Genomic DNA, 21,042 nt, shown 5'->3' on the forward strand with positions numbered 1-21,042 from the left:
GTGAGACTTGAGCCAAACTTAAAGGAATCCAGAATGTGCATTAAGTAGGCAGGTGGGTATTCCAGGGAGCAGATAGAACATGACTTGCACAAAACTATGGAAATGGGAAAGTAATAAAAATAATTTTATTGATTTGGTTAGTACTGTCATTAGTTAGAACATTACAATAATTACCTTTGGAATGGTCTGTTAACACAAATTTAATAATAAATCTCCTTTTCTTTGTTAAATGGGTCAGGACAGGTATTGAACATTGCAAGTTTCTATTTTAAAAAAGGTTATAGCAATATTTTGATCCTTGGAAGAACTTATAAAAGTTGACCTAAGTGCCAAGGGGGTCTGGATGGAGGAGTATTAAACACATATTTTTTTCTTCACAAGTTCCATGGTATAAAATGTGTACCTAGTTTTTCATGAACAAGCCTTTTATAAAAAAAATCATCCTGGCCGATTTATTTCTCGTTTCAAAGTGGGCAATAAACCTTCCATATGTCATTCATGTGAAATAACTGTGTGTACTCTGAATAAGATATAGATGAAAGGATCCATGAGTCTACATTTATTGAAATGAAGGTTGAAGTCTTTAAAGACACCTACCCTGGTATCTTGTGCAATCTTCTATCAGGATTGTATCTCCGTTTCAGTTTGTATGACACTACCTGTTTTGAATAGGATAAAGACTCATTGTTACTGTCAGGCCTGTTTTCAAACTAAATATTCATCTAGTCCTTTGTGGCTGCCATTTTTATCAGGCATTCAGAACAGCTTCCCTTTGCTGATCTGCCATTTTCCTGCAAATCACTGTTTCACTTGTATGATTTCTAGTGAGACAAGCTTAGACCTGGCTGCCTTTCTCTCAATAACAGAGAAAAGAAACGTCTCTGGTGCCTATGCAGCAGAGAAAGTTGATTCATGTGTAAATTATCATTTGGCCTTTATTTGCTTGGCCTGTGGAGAGTACACATGCAGATAAAAAGCTCCGTAGGTCAGGGCTCAGTACGTGCAGGTTTCTCCAGTGGCCACAATGACAGCGTTAGAATTGTTGTCACAGATTATCAGACACGCTATGATGTCTTATCATTATTTATTTGCAGTGGTCTGTGTTAAATAAACTCTAACACAGAAAATGCATCTATAGTAACAGAACGCCGTGTACCTGACCCCTGTTTGTTTTATCAGCCCACATTCTAAATAATAAAAATTGGTTTGGGTTTTCTTGATGTTAGATCTGACATCTGTATGTTTCTACCATCAATGTTTCTGTCTTTGGTCTATCTCCTCTTTCTTCTAGTACTAGTAGTCCTAGCTACTGGGGAAGCTGAGGTGGGAGAATCCTTTCAATTTAGGAGTTTGAGGCTGCAGTGAGCTAGGATCATACCACTGCCCCCCAGCCTGGGTGACAGAACAAGACCCTACTGCTAAAAAAAAAATATATATATATATATATGTGCATGCTATAATTATATATATATAGGCATGCTATAATTAAGGGGGTATATTTTGTAAGGCCTACCTTACTATCAGAACACTATTGATACATGACCCCTTCAGAATGCTTTCCTCTTTTTATAATAAAATTAAATGAGTTTTAAATTATGCAGTTAGTATTATAAAATGCTACCTTTATTTCTTTCTAAAAATAAATTTCGTCACTTTTAGTACCAAAAAGGTATAAATTTCCTCCTTTTTATACCGAAAAGGTATAATATTTCATTGTAACCTCTGATATTCCCTTAGGGAAACAACACACTATTTATTTAGAGTATACTTATAATTGTAATTAACTATATGGAAATTACTTTCAGCTAATTATCACCAAGACCTGAACAGTAGGATGATCTTCCTTCTTTTGCTTTCTGCTGTGCCTCTCACCACTGAAGCCCCGCTGAGATCTGAAATGGGGCCAATCCCATTCCATTGTCATACATGCCCTTAGAAAAGTCTTTCCCTGTGCAGTCTACCCAATAGCCTTTTTTTTCTATTCCATGTGATATAAGGGAGAGATGGGTGTGTGTGTATTCAGCCTACCCATCTATCTCACCTGATCAGTTGATATAGCTTCTTTCTTCATGTCCTCATAATTTCCCTACTCTACTCCTCCTAGGCTGAAATAATTTACCAAGTTCAGCCCAAATGAAAAAGAAAAATACAGGAGGAAACTTTTAGCTTTCCTTCAGGGGAAGGGGAATGCTCTCTATCTAAGAGAGGTGAGCTCACTTATCTTACCTTTTATCCCAAATATTAACTGTATAGAAAAGTTTATATTTGTAACCTGTAATAGCTTGGCACAGGTAAGCGAATCGTTTTATCACTTGATTGACTGCAGTTTGTATAGTTTGGTTTCAACCAGGAGAGGGACTGGAGGAAAATAGAAGGGATTGGCTGACAGACTAAGAGAGTTAGTGCTGTGATTTGAATATGTCCCCTCTAAAATTTAGGTGTTGCCAATGTAATGGTATTGAGAGGTGCAGCTTTTGTTGGATGACTGAGTTATGAGGGTGGGGTTCTAGTCAATACAATTAGGTTCCGTTTATAAAAGGGCTTGATGGAGAGAGTTTGTTCCCCTTGTCTGCTTTTTGCTACATGAAGACACAGAGTTCCTCCCCTTTGGAGGATGCAGCACTCATCAAGCAACCAAACCTGCCAGCACGTTGATTTTGAATTTTCCAGCTTTCAAAACTGTGAGAAATAATTTCTGTTTTTTTCAAATTACTCAGTCTCAGGTATTTTGTTGTAGCAACACAAGCTGGTCGAAGACAATGGAGTAAAACTCAAAAGATGGAGTTATAAAAAAGCAGCCTTGCTTAACTCCATGTACCATCTACCCAGTGACCATCACTACAGAATTGGAGGTAGGGAGGGACAGTAATGTAATGGGGTTGTCCTGTCAGTGCTCCTGGCACACATGAAAAATTGTGAGAAAAACATATAATTCTGTTTGTACATTGGTTAACCAATGTCTTACTAAAGACAGTTAGGTGTGTAGGTGTGTATAAATATATTTTATGTGTATGTGTTTGGTACATAGCATACAAACATGACATTTAACTGTAAGTATCAACAGTTGTGGCAATTTTCCTAAGAATATATCTTAATGCATCTGTGTTGAGATAGGCATGCCATAATTATGACAATTAAAGGCATTTAAAAGTAGCAAACAGATTTGTTTTTATATGTAATAATTTATTTACCCTGGTAGCTGAACTCGATACAGTATCTCCTTTTTAGTTTACTTTTATCTAATACGGGATGACCTGTTTTCATTGAACCCTTTCGTCTACAAGGAACAGAGACCTACCCAGCTAACCCAACCCTTAATATTTGGAGTGCATTTATAGTTTGTCTCCTTAAGAAGATACTTACAGAAAATATGTAAGAACTAGACTTCATGCTGAAATCTTAACATAAGCCAATTAGACTTCATAATGTTGCTCTAATGTGAAATGAATCTGGTCTGGGGTATTGTGAGAGTACTCATCATCTTATGATTAGAAAGTTATTGAAAATTGCCATTACTGTACAAAACTGCTACTCTTGCAACTTAGCTTTCATGAGATACATGGTATTTCTCTAGAGTGGTCTCTGTTTATCTCTTTGATTCCTTGTTGGTTGCCTGCTAACCAGCTTCTTCCCCTTACTTACTCTTTCTGCCCACTCAGAACTTTGGCAAATGCATGGCCTTCAGGTCCCTCTAGTCTAACTTGACTTCCTGATTTTTCAGCCACAATCATCCACCGGTCTCTTGGTATCATACATTTACATTTTTAGAAAAATTATTTTTTTTTTGTCTTTTTCCTCTAGACCAAGCTGGTCCAACCTGCAGCCCAGGATGGCTTTGAATGTGGTCCAACACAAATTGTTAAACTTTTTAAAAATATTACAAGATTTTTTCATATTTTTTTTCTTTTTTTTTTAGATCATCGGCTATCATTGGTGTTAGTGTATTTTATGTGTGGCCCAAGACAATTCTTCTTCTTCCAGTGTAGTGCAGGGAAGCCAAAAGATTGCCGCCCCGCCTCCGATAGATTATGACCCTCTGAATAGGCTGTACTTAGTTCAGCATCCCTTCCCAGTTTCAACAGCTGGGGATAGGAGGTGTAGGGTAATGTGAAACAAAAGATGACCCCTAACTGCTGTCCCTGAAACAGGTCTATAAGCAGTGTAGCTTCTTTAAAAGGAGTGATTGGTGAGCAGGTGCTATGATTCATACTTCTCATATACAACCTGCCTTAAGCAAATTTGTTTCCCTGGTTTGGGGCACCAAACCATTAACATGACCCATTGCTTAAATGTTACTTCCTCGAGGAAGTCCCAGACCATACTCTATATCTGCTTCTAGCATATGCTCCCATAATACTCTGTATTTCCATCAGCATAAAGTTCATCAGTGTTATCTTATTATTTATGCAGTGCCTCTCTTCTCTCACAAACTCTTGAGGCCTGTGAAAACAGGGGCCTCGTCTTTCCTGTTCACCATTCTGTCACCTGTACCTGGCCTAGTGCTTGGCTCATTATCAGTGTCCAAACATTTTTTTATTTTGTTATTAAGTGCCTTAAGCCTATAGGAATAAACTGCTTTAAATTATAAGCTTAAGGCCAGGCGCAGTGGCTCACGCCTATAATCCCAGCACTTTGGGAGGCCGAGGTGGGTGGATCACAAAGTAAGGAGTTCAAGACCAGCCTGACCAAGATGGTGAAACTCCATCTCTACTAAAAATACAAAAATTAGCCCAGCATGTAATCCCAGCTACTCGGGAGGCAGAAGCAGAGAATTGTTTGAACTTGGGAGGTGGAGGCTGCAATAAGCTGAGATCATGCCACTGCACTCCAGCCTGGGCAACAGAGTGAGACTCCGTCTCAAATAAATAAATAAATTATAGTCTTAATAATCTTCCAAAACCCAGCTCTCCTTCTAGAACATTCCCACTTCTGACAGTGACATTATCAGCATCCTTCAGCCACAGAAGACTCTGACTAATCTCTTTCCAACATCAAGGCAGTCATCATGTTTTATTGATTTGTTCTTTCTCTTTTATCTGTGATTTCTTCTCCATTCCCAGTGCCACCATCTTAGTCCAGTCACTTTCTCTTCACCTAACTGGTATCCTTGTCTGTAATCTCTCACTTGCTATTAAATCCTGTACGTCTTCCTAAAAAGCAGCTTTTCATACCTGTTTCTCTATGTAAAATACTTCATTTGCTCACCTTCACCTAAAGAATGAAATCCAAAGTTCTATGCCTGTCACACTCTTATTCCTGCTAAATCGCTAATCAGGTTTTCTGCTACTATCCTGCGTGAACTTTCATTCTATCCAACAAGTCTAACTGTTCTCCAAATAATTATAACCATTTTTACTTACTTCTTTATTCACTTATCTTCTTGCCTTTACTTATCTCTGGTCTTCTTTCAAAACCTACCATAAGTTCTACTTCTTCATAAAGCTATCCCACTACCCAGTCCTCAGTAATCATTTCTTCTTCTAAAGTTAGAGGACCTCTGCCACTCAACTGGCCTTCAATATATGCTATTAAATGCTTTACAATATTGTTTATCTTTTTTATATGTGCAGTATGATGATGAAGAGTCTAAGCTACAGTCAGACTGCCTAGGTTCAAACCCTGCCTCCACCAGTTACCATTTATGTAACTAAGCAAGTTATTGTACTTAACTCCATTAAACTTTAGCTATATCATCTCTAAATGACAGCAATAATGGCACTGACATATTGTGACAATTCAATGTAGTAATGCATCTAAAGCAGTGAGTATACAATAAATGTTTTTTATGAAATTATTTGTATACTATTAACTTTTTAAATACCTGTTATGTGCTAGATAGAAACTGTATAAAAGAGTTAAGATTTAAATAAATAAATGAATAAAACTCTGTCCTTTCTCCCAATTAGACTGTAAGACCCTTATAATTCATTCATTCTATCCATACATATTATGGAATAACTTTACCTTCAAAACACTGTGCCAGGCACAAGGAATTAAAAGGAGGAAAAGTGAGATTTAAGGTTAGTTGTGAAAGAAAAGTAGGGGTAGTTTAGTACTTCAGAAGCAAGAATATAAGTTAACAAATGAGCGGACAGACATGTTTATAATGTATTTAGAGAAAACAGCCTCTTTTATATACAATGAGAGTCCTTGACCTTCAAGACCATTATAACTAAAGCCCTTGTTATTGTGCCTTGCACATGGTGAGAACTCAATAAATGTTTATTGGCATCAGTGAGCGTGGCGATGATGATGAAGACTTTAGAACACCACAATTTCCAGCCTCTCTTTAGAGCTGTTAACTTTATTTGGCTTCTTTGCTTCTTCATTTTCCACTGAATGAATGCCAGAAAGTCTTTTTCAAAATTTTTTCTGTCTGATCAAGACTTAGATAATGTCTGCTTCTTTTGGTAGCTAAACATCCCCCAAACTCAGCTTCAGGCTACAGTGAGAAGACACTGTATTATGGTATTGCCAATGGAAACCACTTCACATTTGGGCAACATCATGATGTCTAAGTGGCTTAGATTCAAGTTTCAGGATAGATTCTGGTTCCTGCACATTTGCTGTCAAAAACCACTTTATAAGAGCCAAACTGTGGAATCCTTCCAAGTGTTAGGCACTATTAGAAGTACCATTAAAGTACTGCAGAGTTTCAAAAGATTATGAAATTCTGATTTTTTTAGTATAACATGTTTTAAGATACCTCCTTGAAATTTTACTCAGTCCCTTGTTTCTGTCATGGGGCTAAAGGTAGTTGAAATCTCATTTTTATATAGCATCACAGGTTTTCTAGAGAACTCCAACTTGGAACTTCATAAAAATTGTGTACTGTTTTATACAGCAGTGAATATATAGAACAATTCTGGTTTTCAAATGTAACTTTGAAATAAAACTTCAAGAAGACATGTAATTGTTTTTTATGCTGTATATCCTAGCTACCCCCACCCCCACCCCCACCTCCACCTCCCAACCATGCCCTATCCCTCTTTGCTTCCTTTAGTCAGCCTGCAGGAAGCAAGACATGTAAGACATTAAAATAAAGATTTTTATAAGACCAGAACCGTTTAGAAATAAAGATAATTGACCATCAGCCTATGATATGACAATTACATTAATTTAGCATAAAATTTATCTTTGAGCTTCCTTATGCTCAAGGCAAAAAAGGAAATAAATGACTGATAATATCTTTCTCACTTGGAAAGCAAAAACATATAAGCTCATCTGAAAAGATACTTTTCTTACAGTAAATCTTAAAAAAGTAATTACATATTGTTTCCTTATGAACAATTATTTGTGAAATGATTTATTTAGTTTCTACTTTCCCCATTAGAATATAAACTTTTTGAAGACAGTGACCACATCTTTTTTGTTAACTACCATAACCCCCAGCTCAGAAAAAAATGTTTATTGAAATGAAAGTGAAATGAAATCACACAGATTCTTGTCAAAGAAACACAGACTAATAATGGCCATATCCTCCACCAATTTTTTTATATCAACGATCAGTAAAAGACTATAATGTAACATTAAATCATGACTCATACCAGAGGCCACATTGATTTTTATTATAATTTATCATAAATTTACTATGACCAAAGATGAAAAAAGCTAGAAAATTGACCATTTAAATGTGCCTTAAACTTATTTCTTAAATATCATTGTCTTAACCACATTTTTGGCAGGAGCTGAATGTTCAAGAATTCAAGGGTAAGACCTCTAATGAGAGTCTTAAGTTGACCATGTCTTGTGTTTTGAGTCAGAGAGATCTCAGACAAGCTGATAGTACAGTTGGTATTTTTCTGTTAGAAACATTAAGAAGTCTAACTTAAAACTGAAGAGAAGGCCATTCAACCTTCACAGAGGAAAAATTATAGGTATCCTTGTAATTGTCTAATATAGATAATAGCCATTCATTTACCAAAAAAGTGTCAAAGAATAGGAAGCATTATTTTAAAGAGATTAATGCATGTTATATAGTAAATGAGGTTACTATTGTTTTTAGCTAAAAAGTTTCTATATTAGTTTACTGTGCCAAGGGTACTGTATAGTAGAAATATAGCCTGGGGATTAAATTAAAGTTTGTAATGCAGTGTCATTTTCATTATAGGCAGAATTAATCTAAATACAACTTCTCATATAGCATACCAAAATTTCATTTTAATGCCACTTACCATAAAGTGCAATTTGGAATAAGGCAGGTGAGTATTGGATTCTTCCAAGGGAAATTAGTACTGTAATCTCCTCAAGGTTGACGTCTATGTCTTATTTTTCTTTATATGCCCATTGCCTAACAGTGTCTGGCATATACAAGACACTCAGGAAATGTTTGGACTAAAATTAACCAAGCTCGTATAAGGTTATGGAACAACCTGCATTCTTCAGGACAGCATTGTATTTAGACTACAAGGTACTGATTTTTTTTTAACATTTGTATATTGGGATGTAGTTATATCCATTTTTCTAATGTATTTGCTGTTGATTGCTGACAAAGTATAGGACATGTCATGAAAGATGAAATATGATAGGTCTAGAAGAAAGACAGGTAGGCCTAATGTAACTTACTATACAGCTTCCTTACTAGCATTAGGCCAGTAGCCTAACCCATCAGTCTTACCAACGGTAACTGCATTCCAGTTTTCCCACTTCCTGTGCAGTTTTTCAGAGAATAGTTGCAGATGCCTAACAAAATCAAAAGGATATAGTTTACTACTGCAAACGAGTTGGGAGTTTGCTACTACTATCTGTGGCCTGAGAGAGTCCATCATCTTTATGGTATTGATATTCCATCCATCTTATCTCAGATCTGCAGATACTGGAGAGTGTTAACTTACTCCCATGTACAATTTTCAGTCTTCTCTCTGACATATGGAAGTCGCACTTTTTACAGAGGCTCATCTTCCATATCCGCAGTTCACACTTACTGAGGCATGACGCATGCTAGGCAACTAACCCCTAGTGGGGATTGAAGACACCCATGGAAAATGAAAAAGATATGGGTGGTTCCTGACCTTAAGAAGCTCTAGCTAACAAATGAATAGCCCTGGAAACCCCTAATTGAAACACAGGGGTCCTCGAAAATGAAGTTTTTGTTAAAAAAAAAACCTTATACATGATTGTGCAAGGGCCTAAGCTACATCCTGAACAAATTTTAAAACTCTGCCATATAGTTCTGTGGGTAGTGTTGGTCTGTCTTTATTTGGGGAAACAAGAAAGATGTGTGGAGTGTTGCTTTTTTGTTTCTTTTAAAAATCTATTTAAATGTAAAGATATGTTAAAAATCAAAATAATGAACAGTGTCTTATTTCTTCCTCTTACCATACTTTTCCAAAGTAAGTGTGAATAGTACATGAATCCTTAAAATTATTTCCATGGAATAGAGATAGCTCTTTTTAGTGAGAACATTATTAATACAAAAGCCAGAAAGTGGCATTGAATTCAGTTTTTAACCAAATACACAGTTAAAATTATGTTTACTGTATTTCCAAAAGCTTTTAACAATCTTATTTTTTATGATCATTTAACTCAAATGATTGGGTTACTGAGAATAACAGGCTTATAGCAGGTTAGAAGCAAAATGTACATTATCTTGTCATTTTTAATGTTTGGAACTTAGCACCTACGTTTTTTAAAAAGCATTTAAAGAATTTTGAAATTATGAAATTTTTTCATAACAGTGTATTCTTTTCTCTGGAAAATATAACATTTGAAGTTAACTACTTATCTCAGAAAATGTCTGTAATACATTTTTAATTCAATTGAACATTTATTGAGCTCCCACTAGTTCGGGACTTTACTAGTCAGTCAACAAATGTTTATTGCATGCCTCTGTGTGCAAGGCACCCTCCTAGGCACTGGGAGGGGACACGGCACAGACATAGCAAAATTCCTACCCTGAAGGAGTTTACATTTTAGTCAGAAGAGAGGAACAATTAACATGAGCCGAGATACAAGCTAGTGAATAGATATCAAAATGAATAAATGATTTCATATATTAGTAAGTGTTATGACATTTAACAGGATAATGGGATGAAGACTGACTGGGACAGGAAGTAAAGGAGTAGGAAAGGTGACTCTCCTTAAGCTAAGGGTGTAATATGTGGCCCTTCCATTTTTTTCGCATTTTGAGGCTGTCTAGTCCCTAGTCCTGTGGCTGCTACTTCACTTCATTTAACTGCTTGAAAACAGTGTACTGTCTTTGTACTGCAGTAATATAATATCACTGACTGAGCTGTTTTCTCCAGGAAAATTGACAAAAATACACTAATCCAATCAAATGTCTTGCCCTTTCCCTTGTGTATTACTAACTGGTCTTAAAAGGTGAAACTTCTCTAAGCCATGGAAGGGGAATAATATTAACCAAAGATACAAGCTCCTAGAGGTAATCTAAAGAATAAAGAACACAAAAATCCCATATATCTGAAACAGACAATTGATATTTCCATTTGGATGGTGCTTCAGAATCTATAAAATACTTTAATATGTATTATCTCATAGAGTCCTCAAGAACAATGGTGTGAAGTGGTACTGTTATGATCTCAATTTTATATATGAAGAAACAGAGGCTCTGCAAGGTGATTTGTGCAGAATCATAAAGCTAGAAAGTGTCAGAACTAGATATCTCACCCAAAGATTATATTTACAAGTCCAGTGTGCTTTCCAGTACACTGCTGCTACAAAAGATATTTTCAAGAGGAACCAGGAACTAGACACAAAAAAGTAGTCAGAGTGGTGATAGGATTGTGAATCTGAAGCTATGACTAACATGTCAGTGAGAAAGTAATCGGCAGTATCTTTTGGCAACAGAAGGCTGAAAGCATAAGAAGGGAAAAATGGTTCTCAGAATGCAGTCAGAAAACTAATCAATGATTTTTTTAAAAGTTTCTGCACAGCAAAGTGATGATAAGTTTTGCAGGTAAAAGGAGGGATTTGATAAGGAAGAATAGAAGGGTCTTATGCCAACAGTGTCTTCAAATAATTTTATGAAAAACACACATTAGCAATTAAATAGGTAGTCAAGATAAATAAGAAATTTGGGAAAACATAGTATGCTAAAAGGAATGGGGGCAGTATTATAAAAATAGCATGATATCAAAGAGGAAAAATATATTTTTTATGTGATGTTCCCACACCTAGGCATTCCAAGATAGAAAGAACATTTCTGTGATCTGTTGAGAAAGAAAGGATGGACAAAAATGAGGGAAGACATGTCAGGCTGAGGAAAGAAAGGTTATAGAAAAAATAGGATCCTACAGCATTCTCCTTTACAGTATGGTATAGTGTAAGTGACTGTAAAATAAAGATAGGACGGATCACAGGCTTCATCATAGAGGAAGTTCTTCAAATTTCACCTATTACACAGAGCCCTTGCTTATGGCCACCATAAGCTCTCTTCTGGTGGCCACTGGAAAACCAGATGCCATTAAGCATTTCAAGAAGTTAATTAAAATAAAAAATGACTCAGATTCACCAGTTTTCTTTTTTCCTTTCTGTTTTCTGATTTTCTGAATACCACTAGATTATAAGCTTTTCAAAGACAGACTATTTCTCATTCATTTTTGTATCTTCACACCTAGCACAGTGTCCAACTTAGAAGAGCAATTCAATAAATGTGTATTGAACTGAATTAAATTATTTTAAAATGCAAAATTAGGAACTGCTGTCTGAGTCAGTCATTCATTAAAGTGACTCAATATACTCACCCTAGAGCCAAAAACATGGGTGTGAGTCCAATCACTGGCACTTGCCAATTCTTTGGTCTTTGCCAGTTCCTTTAACCTCTTTGGTCAGTTTCTGTGTCTGTAATTTAGAGATGATATTTTCTGTATCACCAACCTCACTTGTTTAATATAAGGATAAACTCTGATAATATATGTGAAGATAACCAGAGTGCTATACAATCAAGTGCTATACAAATAACTATATTTTTCTGTGAAACCAGTAGTGCCAAGATGCTCCAGTAATAGAGACTTCTTGGTCAAATGCTGCATTCAGTAAAGGAAAGCAGGCTTCTTATGAGCAGGCCTTCTCAGAATCTTTCACTTGGAAATCAATATTACGAAAGAAGAATCAATGTCTTTTTATATGTGACCAGAAGAAAACATCTAGTTCATATAAGTTGTACCAAAATATTCAAATAACAGTCCTCACTCTCATTTTTCAAACAGGATTATGTCAGGCACTATACTTGCATTTTACATAAATCAACTTTAACTCTCATTACAAATTCTATAATGTAAGTATTATTTTTATTGGCCCTATTTTTTACATATTAAAAAAGTGAGAGAGATTAAAGAACTTGCACAGGGTTAAAGCCAATAGAAGACATCTGACATTTAAGGAAACTAGCACTGAGAAATGGGACATAAGCAATATTTGCTTTTTCTCATTTTTGTCCTCTCCTTTTTTTCCACCTGCTACAACTCTTGTCATGTCAACAATTGCCTCTAGACCAAAATTTCCCAAGGTGCATTTTGTAAAATCAAAGTCCGCAAAACTGTCCGAGAGAAACTCACTGGTCAAATATGTTTGGGAGGTGGTACACATTAAATTCCTTCTGTGTGTCATAGTGCACATCAGCACATTGAAGCCTCTGAGAAAAGCTGCAGTAAGGAGCTTTTCTTAACTTTGACACAGAACTTTAAATCAAGAACTGTAGATATCCTACAAAGCCAGAGTTCCATGCAATAAGCTTTAGGAAATGGTGACTACTGAATAGGTCAACCAGTTATATACCATCTGACTACCAACAGATCTAAAGTACCATCTTCACCATGAACTATATGTAAAATTGTTGGAAATATACAATTGATCTGGTAATTTTGCTAAATGTAGTCAACCAATTTCCTAAAGATTCTCCAGTATAATTTTTCCCAACTGTGACAGCAACTGGCAAAATATGACAAATCCAGATCACTTTTTAATCTGGGAAATAGTACCCTAATAGAGGATTGGGTTTATTTCACTTAGAATTGTTATTCTGATTATTAAAAATGAGTTAAAATCAGTGATTTTCAACCACTGTAAGCATTTCAACTTCGAAGGGAGGCCAGTGATAGACAGAACTACTTCTTCCAATTTCCTTTTGAAAAACCAGGAGAAAATTGAAGATTAATTTATTTCTACCACACCAGGATCCTCCAGTTAAGAGTTACTTAAAACTTCTTTGAATGAGGACATTTTAGTACCAAACTGTATTTGAACTTCAAGTACTTTTTGCATCAACTCAAATAAAAAATACTGTATTTTACCCTTTCATCCTTGGAAAACATTAGGTCTGTTGCCTCATTGTCATATATCTTGTTAAAATGTCACAGAGTTTAAATTATTATTACGTGCTCATTAGTTCTGCTGCCTTGGGATGTAATGACTCATATTAGTAGTCTATATAATAAAAAAGGTTGATGAATTTTCTCTAGACTGTGCTTTTGGGACTATAATTTTCAACGTCCTCAGGAAATTTTGCCAATCACTAGTGATAAAGTGATCTTACACTGTCTTTATCATTGCCAAGTTCACAAAAACCACAACTATATTACCTATGAATGTTGAACATAACACCATATTCATCTGGCAAGTTCTTTACTTGAAGAGTCACCAAGGATACATGATTAGAATGTCACCATTTTATAACCAAATAGAGTGATTTTGTAATCTTATTGGATTTGATTTTAGATTGGTCTCTGCAATTTAATAAATGAGTTCATCTTCTTAAAGCAGAATTACCAAGCACCATCCAATTATTGCAGACATATTATTTTGCCAAATTTTAAAATAATTGAGGACTAGAGAAAAAAAGATTGATATAAACTGATTAGCTCAGTTTCTAATACTTCTAAGAGGGTTTAATCTCTGGCAAGGCCAATGATGTTACGTAAAGATAAAAAAACTGTCCTAGGGCAATGGGTTGTAGTCATTGATGTAAATTAAATATTCTATTTGTATATAAAATATGGTACCTTTATTATTGTATTTATATATAAAGTCTAGTACCTTTTTTTTTTTTTTTTTTTTGGAGACCCTCAGATGTCCAGGCTTGGAGTGCAGTGGTGCAGTATTGTCTCACTGCAACCTTCGCCTCCTGGGCTCAAGCCATTCTCCTCCTCAGCCTCCCAAGTAGCGCCCACCATCACACCTGGCTAATTTTTATATTTTTAGTAGAGACAGGGTTTCACCGTGTTGGTCGGGCTGGTCACAAACTCCTGACCTCAGGTGTTCCGCCTGCCTCAGTCTCCCAAAGTGCTGGGATTACAAGCGTGAGCCACTGCGCCCAGCCGCCCTTTTAATTTTTTATTCTAATTTGTTTTTTAGGTATAAATTTTATATATAGTAAAATCAAATCTCAAGTATACAAATGGTTGAGTTTTTAAAATTCTGTATATCGATTATAACTACTATCCTAATAAAGATCTAGAACATTTCCATCACCCCCAAACTTTTCTTCCTTTCAATTGTTTCCCTTTCTATACCCCACCTCACCCTGCAATATCCGTTCTAATTTCTATCTCCATAGATGGTTTTAATGACATACATAGCATATACTCATTTTTAGGCTGTTACATGTATTACTAGTTGGTTCTTTTTAATGACTAAGCATTGTCCATTTTGGAAATATTCACGATTTGCTTCTGCATATTCCTGTTGATGGATTTTATGCTATTTACAATTTTTGGCTTTTATGAGTAAAGCTTCTGTGAACATTTTCATACATACCTCTTTGTAGACATTTCTTTATATATATATTTTTTTATTGTACTTTAGGTTCTGGGGTACATGTTCAGATCATTCAGGACTGTTGCATAAGTACGTACCATGGCAAGGTGGTTTGCTGCATCCATCTCCTGGTCACCTATATCTGGCATTTCTCCCTATGTTATCTCTCCCCAACCTCCCCACTCCACGCTGTCCCTCATCTAGCCCCCCCACAAAAGACCCTAGTGTGTGCTGCTCCCCTCCCTGTATCCGTGGGATCTCATTATTCAACACCGCCTATAAGTGAGAACACGTGGTGTTTGATTTTATGTTCTTGTGCCAGTTTGCTGAGAATGATGGTTTCCAGATTCATCCATGTCCCTACAAAGGACATGAACTCATCGTTTTTTTTTTGTTTGTTTGTTTGTTTTTTTGGTATTTTGGGGGGGTTTTGGGTATTTATTTATTTATTTATTTTTCCCCATTTATTTATTTTATTGCATTTTAGGTTTTGGGGTACATGTGAAGAACATGCAAAATTGTTGCATAGGTACACATGTGGCAGTGTGATTTGCTGCCTTCCTCCCCATCACCTACATCTGGCATTTCTCCCCTTACTATCTCTCCCCAGCTCCCCACTCCCCATCGTCCCTCCCCTATCTCCCCCCAACTGACCCCAGTGTGTAGTGCTCCCCTTCCTGTGTCCATGTGTTCTCATTGTTCAACACCCGCCTGTGAGTGAGAACATGCGGTGTTTGATCTTCTGCTCTTCTGTCAGTTTGCTGAGAATGATGGTTTCCAGGTTCATCCATGTCCCTACAAAGGACACAAACTCATCGTTTTTGATAGCTGCATAGTATTCCATGGTGTATATGTGCCACATTTTCCCTATCCAGTCTATTGTCAATGGGCATTTGGGTTGGTTCCAGGTCTTTGCTATTGTAAACAGTGCTGCAATGAACATTCGTGTGCACATGTCCTTATAGTAGAACGATTTGTAATCCTTTGGATATATACCCAGTAATGGGATTGCTGGGTCAAATGGAATTTCTATTTCTAGGTCCTTGAGGAATCGCTACATTGTCTTCCACAATGGTTGAACTAATTTACACTCCCACCAACAGTGCAAAAGTGTTCCTATTTCTCCACATCCTCTCCAGCATCTGTTGTCTCCAGATTTTTTAATGATCGCCATTCTAACTGGCGTGAGATGGTATCTCAATGTAGTTTTGATTTGCATTTCTCTGATGACCAGTGATGATGAGCATTTTTTCATGTTTGTTGGCCTCATGTATGTCTTCTTTTGTAAAGTGTCTGTTCATATCCTTTACCCACTTTTGAATGGGCTTGTTAGTTTTTTTCTTGTAAATCTGTTTTAGTTCTTTGTAAATTCTGGATATCAGCCCTTTGTCAGATGGGTAAACTGCAAAATTTTTTTCCCATTCTGTTGGTTGCCGATTCACTCTAATGACTGTTTCTTTTGCTGTGCAGAAGCTGTGGAGTTTGATTAGGTCCCATTTGTCTATTTTGGCTTTTGTTGTCAATGCTTTTGGTGTTTTGGTCATGAAGTCCTTGCCTACACCTATGTCCTGAATGGTTTTGCCTAGATTTTCTTCTAGGGTTTTTATGGTGTTAGGTCTTATGTTTAAGTCTTTAATCCATCTGGAGTTAATTTTAGTGTAAGGCATCAGAAAAGGGTCCAGTTTCTGCTTTCTGCACATGGCTAGCCAGCTTTCCCATTTATTGAACAGGGAATCCTTTCCCCATTGCTTGTTTTTGTCTGGTTTGTCAAAGATCAGATGGTTGTAGATATGTTGTGTTGCCTCTGGGACCTCTGTTCTGTTCCATTGGTCTATATCTCTGTTTTGGTACCAGTACCATGCTGTTTTGATTACTGTAGCCTTGTAGTATAGTTTGAAGTCCGGTAGTGTAATGCCTCCCGCTTTGTTCTTTTTGCTTAGAATTGACTTGGGTATGCGGGCTCTCTTTTGGTTCCATATGAAGTTTAAGGTGGTTTTTTCCAGTTCTGCAAAGAAGGTCATTGGTAGCTTGATGGGGTTAGCATTGAATCTGTAAATTACTTTGGGCAGTATGGCCATTTTCATGATACTGATTCTTCCTAACCATGAACATGGAATGTTTCTCCATCTGTTTGTGTCATCTCTTATTTCGTTGAGCAGTGGCTTGTAGTTCTCCTTGAAGAGGTCCTTTACGTTCCTTGTTAGTTGTATTCCTAGGTATTTTATTCTTTTTGTGGCAATTGTGAATGGAAGTTTGTTCTTGATTTGGCTCTCTTTAAGTCTGTTATTGGGGTATAGGAATGCATGTGATTTTTGCACATTGATTTTGTATCCTGAGACTTTGCTGAAGTTGCTTCTCAGTTTCAGGAGATTTGGGGCTGAGACGATGGGGTCTTCTAGATATACAATCATGTCGTCTGCAAATAGAGACAATTTGACTTCCTCCTTTCCTATTTGAATGCCCTTTATTTCTTTATCTTGCCTGATTGCTCTGGCTAGAACTTCTAATACTATATTGAATAGCAGTGGTGAGAGAGGGCATCCTTGTCTGGTGCCACATTTCAAGGGGAATGCTTCCAGTTTTTGCCCATTCAGTCTGATATCATCTGTGGGTTTGTCATAAATAGCTTTCATTATTTTGAGATACGTTCCATCGATACCTAGCTTATTGAGGGTTTTTAGCATAAAGGGCTGTTGAATTTTGTTGAAGGCCTTCTCTTCCTCTATTGAGATAATCATGTGTTTTTTGTCTTTGGTTCTGTTTATGTGGTGAATTATGTTTATAGACTTGCATATGTTGAACCAGCCTTGCATCCCTGGAATGAAGCCTACTTGATCATGGTGGATAAGCTTTTTGATGTGCTGTTGCAATTGGTTTGTCAGTATTTTATTGAAGATTTTTGCATCTATGTTCATCATGGATATTGGCCTGAAGTTTTCTTTTTTTGTTGAGTCTTTGCCGAGTTTTGGTATCAGGATTATATTGTTCTCATAAAATGATTTGGGAAGGATTCCATCTTTTTGGATTATTTGGAATAGTTTCTGAAGAAGTGGTACCAGCTCCTCTTTGTATGTCTGGTAGAATTTGGCGATTAACCCATCTGGACCTGGGCTTTTTTTGGTTTGTAGGCTATTAAATACTGCCCTCAACTTCAGCTCTTGTTATTGGTCTCTTCAGGGTTTCGACTTCTTCCTGGTTCAGGCTTGGGAGGATGCAAGTGTCCAAGAATTTATCCATTTCAGGTTTACTAGTGCATAGGGTTGTTTGTAATAATCTCTGATGATGGTTTGTATTTCTGTGGAATCTGTGGTGATATCCCCTGTATTGTTTTCCATTTCATTTATTTGATTATTCTCTCTTTCCTTTTTTATTAATCTGGCTAGTGGTTTATTTTGTTGATCTTTACGAAAAACCAGCTCCTGGATTTGTTGATTTTTTGAAGGGTTTTTTTTGTCTGTATCTCCTTCAGTTCTGCTCTGATCTTAGTTATTTCTTGTCTTCTGCTAGGTTTTGAGGGGTTTTTTTTATCTTGTTCTTCTAGCCCTTTCAATTTTTATGATACGGTGTCGATTTTAGATCTTTCCTTGCTTTTCATGGGGGCATTTATTGCTATATATTTTCCTCTAGACACTGCTTTAAATGTGTCCCAGAGATTCTAGTATGTTGTGTCTTCCCTCTCATTGTTTTCAAAGAACATCTTTATTTCTGCCTTCATTTCTTTCGCAGTCAACATTCAAGAGCCAGTTGTTCAGTTTCCATGAAACTGTGAGGTTCTGAGTTAGTTTCTGAATTCTGAGCTCTAACTTGATTGCACTGTAGCCTGAGAGACTGTTTGTTACGATTTTTGTTCTATTGCATTTGCTGAGGAGTGATTTACTTCCAATTATGTGGTTGATTTTAGAGTAGGTATGATGTGGTGCTGAGAAGAATGTATATTCTGTGGATTTGGGGCGGAGAGTTCTGTGAATGTCTATTAGGTTTGCTTGGTCCAGGTTTGAGTTCAAGTCTTGGATATCCTTGTTAATTTCTGTCTTGTTGATCTGTCTAATATTGACAGTGGAGTGTTAAAGTCTCCCACTATTATTGTGTGGGAATCTGTGTCTTGGTAACTCATTAAGAACTTGCTTTATGTATCTGGGTGCTCCTGTATTGGGTGCATATATATGTAGGATCGTTAGTTCTTGATGCATTGATCCTTTTACCATTATGTAATGCCCTTCTTTGTCTGTTTTGATCTTTGTTGGTTTTAAGTCTACAGAGACTAGGATTGCAACTCCTGCTTTTTTTTGCTCTCCATTTGCTTGGTAAATCTTCCTCCATCCCTTTATTTTGAGCCTTTATGTATCCTTACATGTGACATGGGTTTCCTGGATACAGCATACTGATGGGTTTTGGCTTTTTATCCAATTTGCCAGTCTGTGTCTTTTGATTGGGGCAATTAGCCCATTTACATTTAGGGTTAATATTGTTATGTGTTAATTTGATCCTGCCATTTTCATGCTAGCTGGATGTTTTGCCCGTTAGTTGATGCAGTTTCTTCATTGTGTCAATGGTCTTTACCATTTGGTATGTTTTTGGAGTGGCTGGTACTGGTTGTTCCTTTCTATGTTTAGTGCTTCTTTCAGGAGCTGTTGTAAAGCAGGCTTGGTGGTAATAAAATCTCTGAGTAATTGCTTGTTTGTAAAGGATTTTATTTCTCCTTCGCTTATGAAGCTTAGTTTGGCTGGATATGAAATTCTGGGTTGAAAGTTCTTTTCTTTAAGGATGTTGAATATTGGCCCCCGCTCTCTTCTGGCTTGTAGGGTTTCTGCTGAGAGATCCGCCATGAGTCTGATGGGCTTCCCTTTGTGGGTGACCCGACTTTTCTCTCTGGCTGCCCTTAGCATTTTCTCCTTCATTTCAACCCTGGTGAATCTGATGATTATGTGCCTTGGGGTTGCTCTTCTTGAGGAATATCTTTGTGTTCTCTGTATTTCCTGGACTTGAATATTGGCCTGCCTTTCTAGGTTGGGGAAGTTCTCCTGGATAATATCCTGAAGAGTATTTTCCAGCTTGGATTCATTCTCTCTGTCACATTCAAGTACCCCTATCAAATGTACATTAGGTCTTTTCACATAGTCCCATATTTCTTGGAGGCTTTGTTCATTTCTTTTTACCCTTTTTTCTCTAATCTTGCCTTCTTGTTTTATTTCATTGAGTTGATCTTCGACCTCTAATATCCTTTATTCTGCTTGCTCAGTTCGGCTATTGAAACTTGTGTATGCTTTGCAAAGTTCTTGTGTTGTGTTTTTCAGGTCCATCAATATTCCTCTCTAAGCTGTTTATTCTCGTTAGCATTTCATCAAATCTTTTTTCAAGGTTCTTAGTTTCTTTGCATTGGATTAGAACATATTCTTTTAGCTCAGAGAAGTTTCTTATTACCCACCTTCTGAAGCCTGTTTCTGTCAATTTATCAGAATCATTCTCCCTTGTTCCCTTGCTGGTGAGGAGTTGTGATCCCTTGGAGGAGGAGAGGCATTCTGGTTTTCAGTGTTTTCATCCTTTTTGAGCTGGTTTCTTCCCATCTTTGTAGATTTATTTACCTGTGGTCTTTGTAGTTGGTGACTTTCAGATGGGGTCTCTAAGTGGATGTCCAGTTTATTGATGATGAGGTTATTTCTTTCTGTTTCTTAGCTTTCCTTCTAACAGTCAGGCCCCTCTGCTGTAGGACTGCTGGAGGTCCACTCCAGGCCCTGCTTGCCTGGGGATCACCTGGAGTTGCTGCAAAACAGTAAGGGTTGCTGCCAGTTTCTTCTTCTGCTATCTTTGTCCCAGAAGGATACCTGCAGATGTCAGTCTGCGCTCTCCTTTATGCGGTGACTCTGGATATATGGGGGTCAGGGAGCTGCTTGAGGAGACAGTCTGTCCTTTATAGGAGCTCAAGTGCTGAGCTGTGAGCTCCATTGTTTCATTCAGAGTTGCTGAGCAGGTACGTTTAAGTCTGCTGCAGCAGAACTCATAACCACATTTTTTTTCCCAAGTGCTGTGTCCTGGGAAGGTAGGGCTTCTTAAGGTAAGTTTCTGTCATGCTGCTGCCTTTTTTCAGGGCTTCCCTGCCCAGAAAGGAGGTAGCCTAGTCACAGTCTGCCAGCAGAGGCTTTGCTGAGTTGCTGTGGGCTCCACCCAGCTGCCCTGTGAACTTCCCTGCAGTCCTGCTTATAGGTGTATAGTTAGAACTGCCTCAGTAATGGCAGCTCACATCGGTAATGGCAGACTCTGTCTGTAATGGCATGTAATGGTGGACTGCCTCAGCAACGGTGGGCCACCTCGGCAATGGCAGACTACCTCAGT

The 21,042-nt window shown here is 37.2% G+C and overlaps 1 protein-coding gene across 4 annotated transcripts in view; it reads left to right on the plus strand.

The window, feature by feature from the left end:
• FAM172A (family with sequence similarity 172 member A) overlaps positions 1–21,042 on the plus strand; it is a 490,654-nt gene that overhangs the window by 430,278 nt on the left and 39,334 nt on the right. The window lies entirely within an intron of this gene.

This window comes from Sapajus apella, unplaced genomic scaffold (assembly GCF_009761245.1).
Source record: "Sapajus apella isolate SASKATOON/1434 unplaced genomic scaffold, GSC_monkey_1.0 scaffold1, whole genome shotgun sequence".
In the NCBI taxonomy this organism is placed as follows: Eukaryota; Metazoa; Chordata; class Mammalia; order Primates; family Cebidae; genus Sapajus; species Sapajus apella.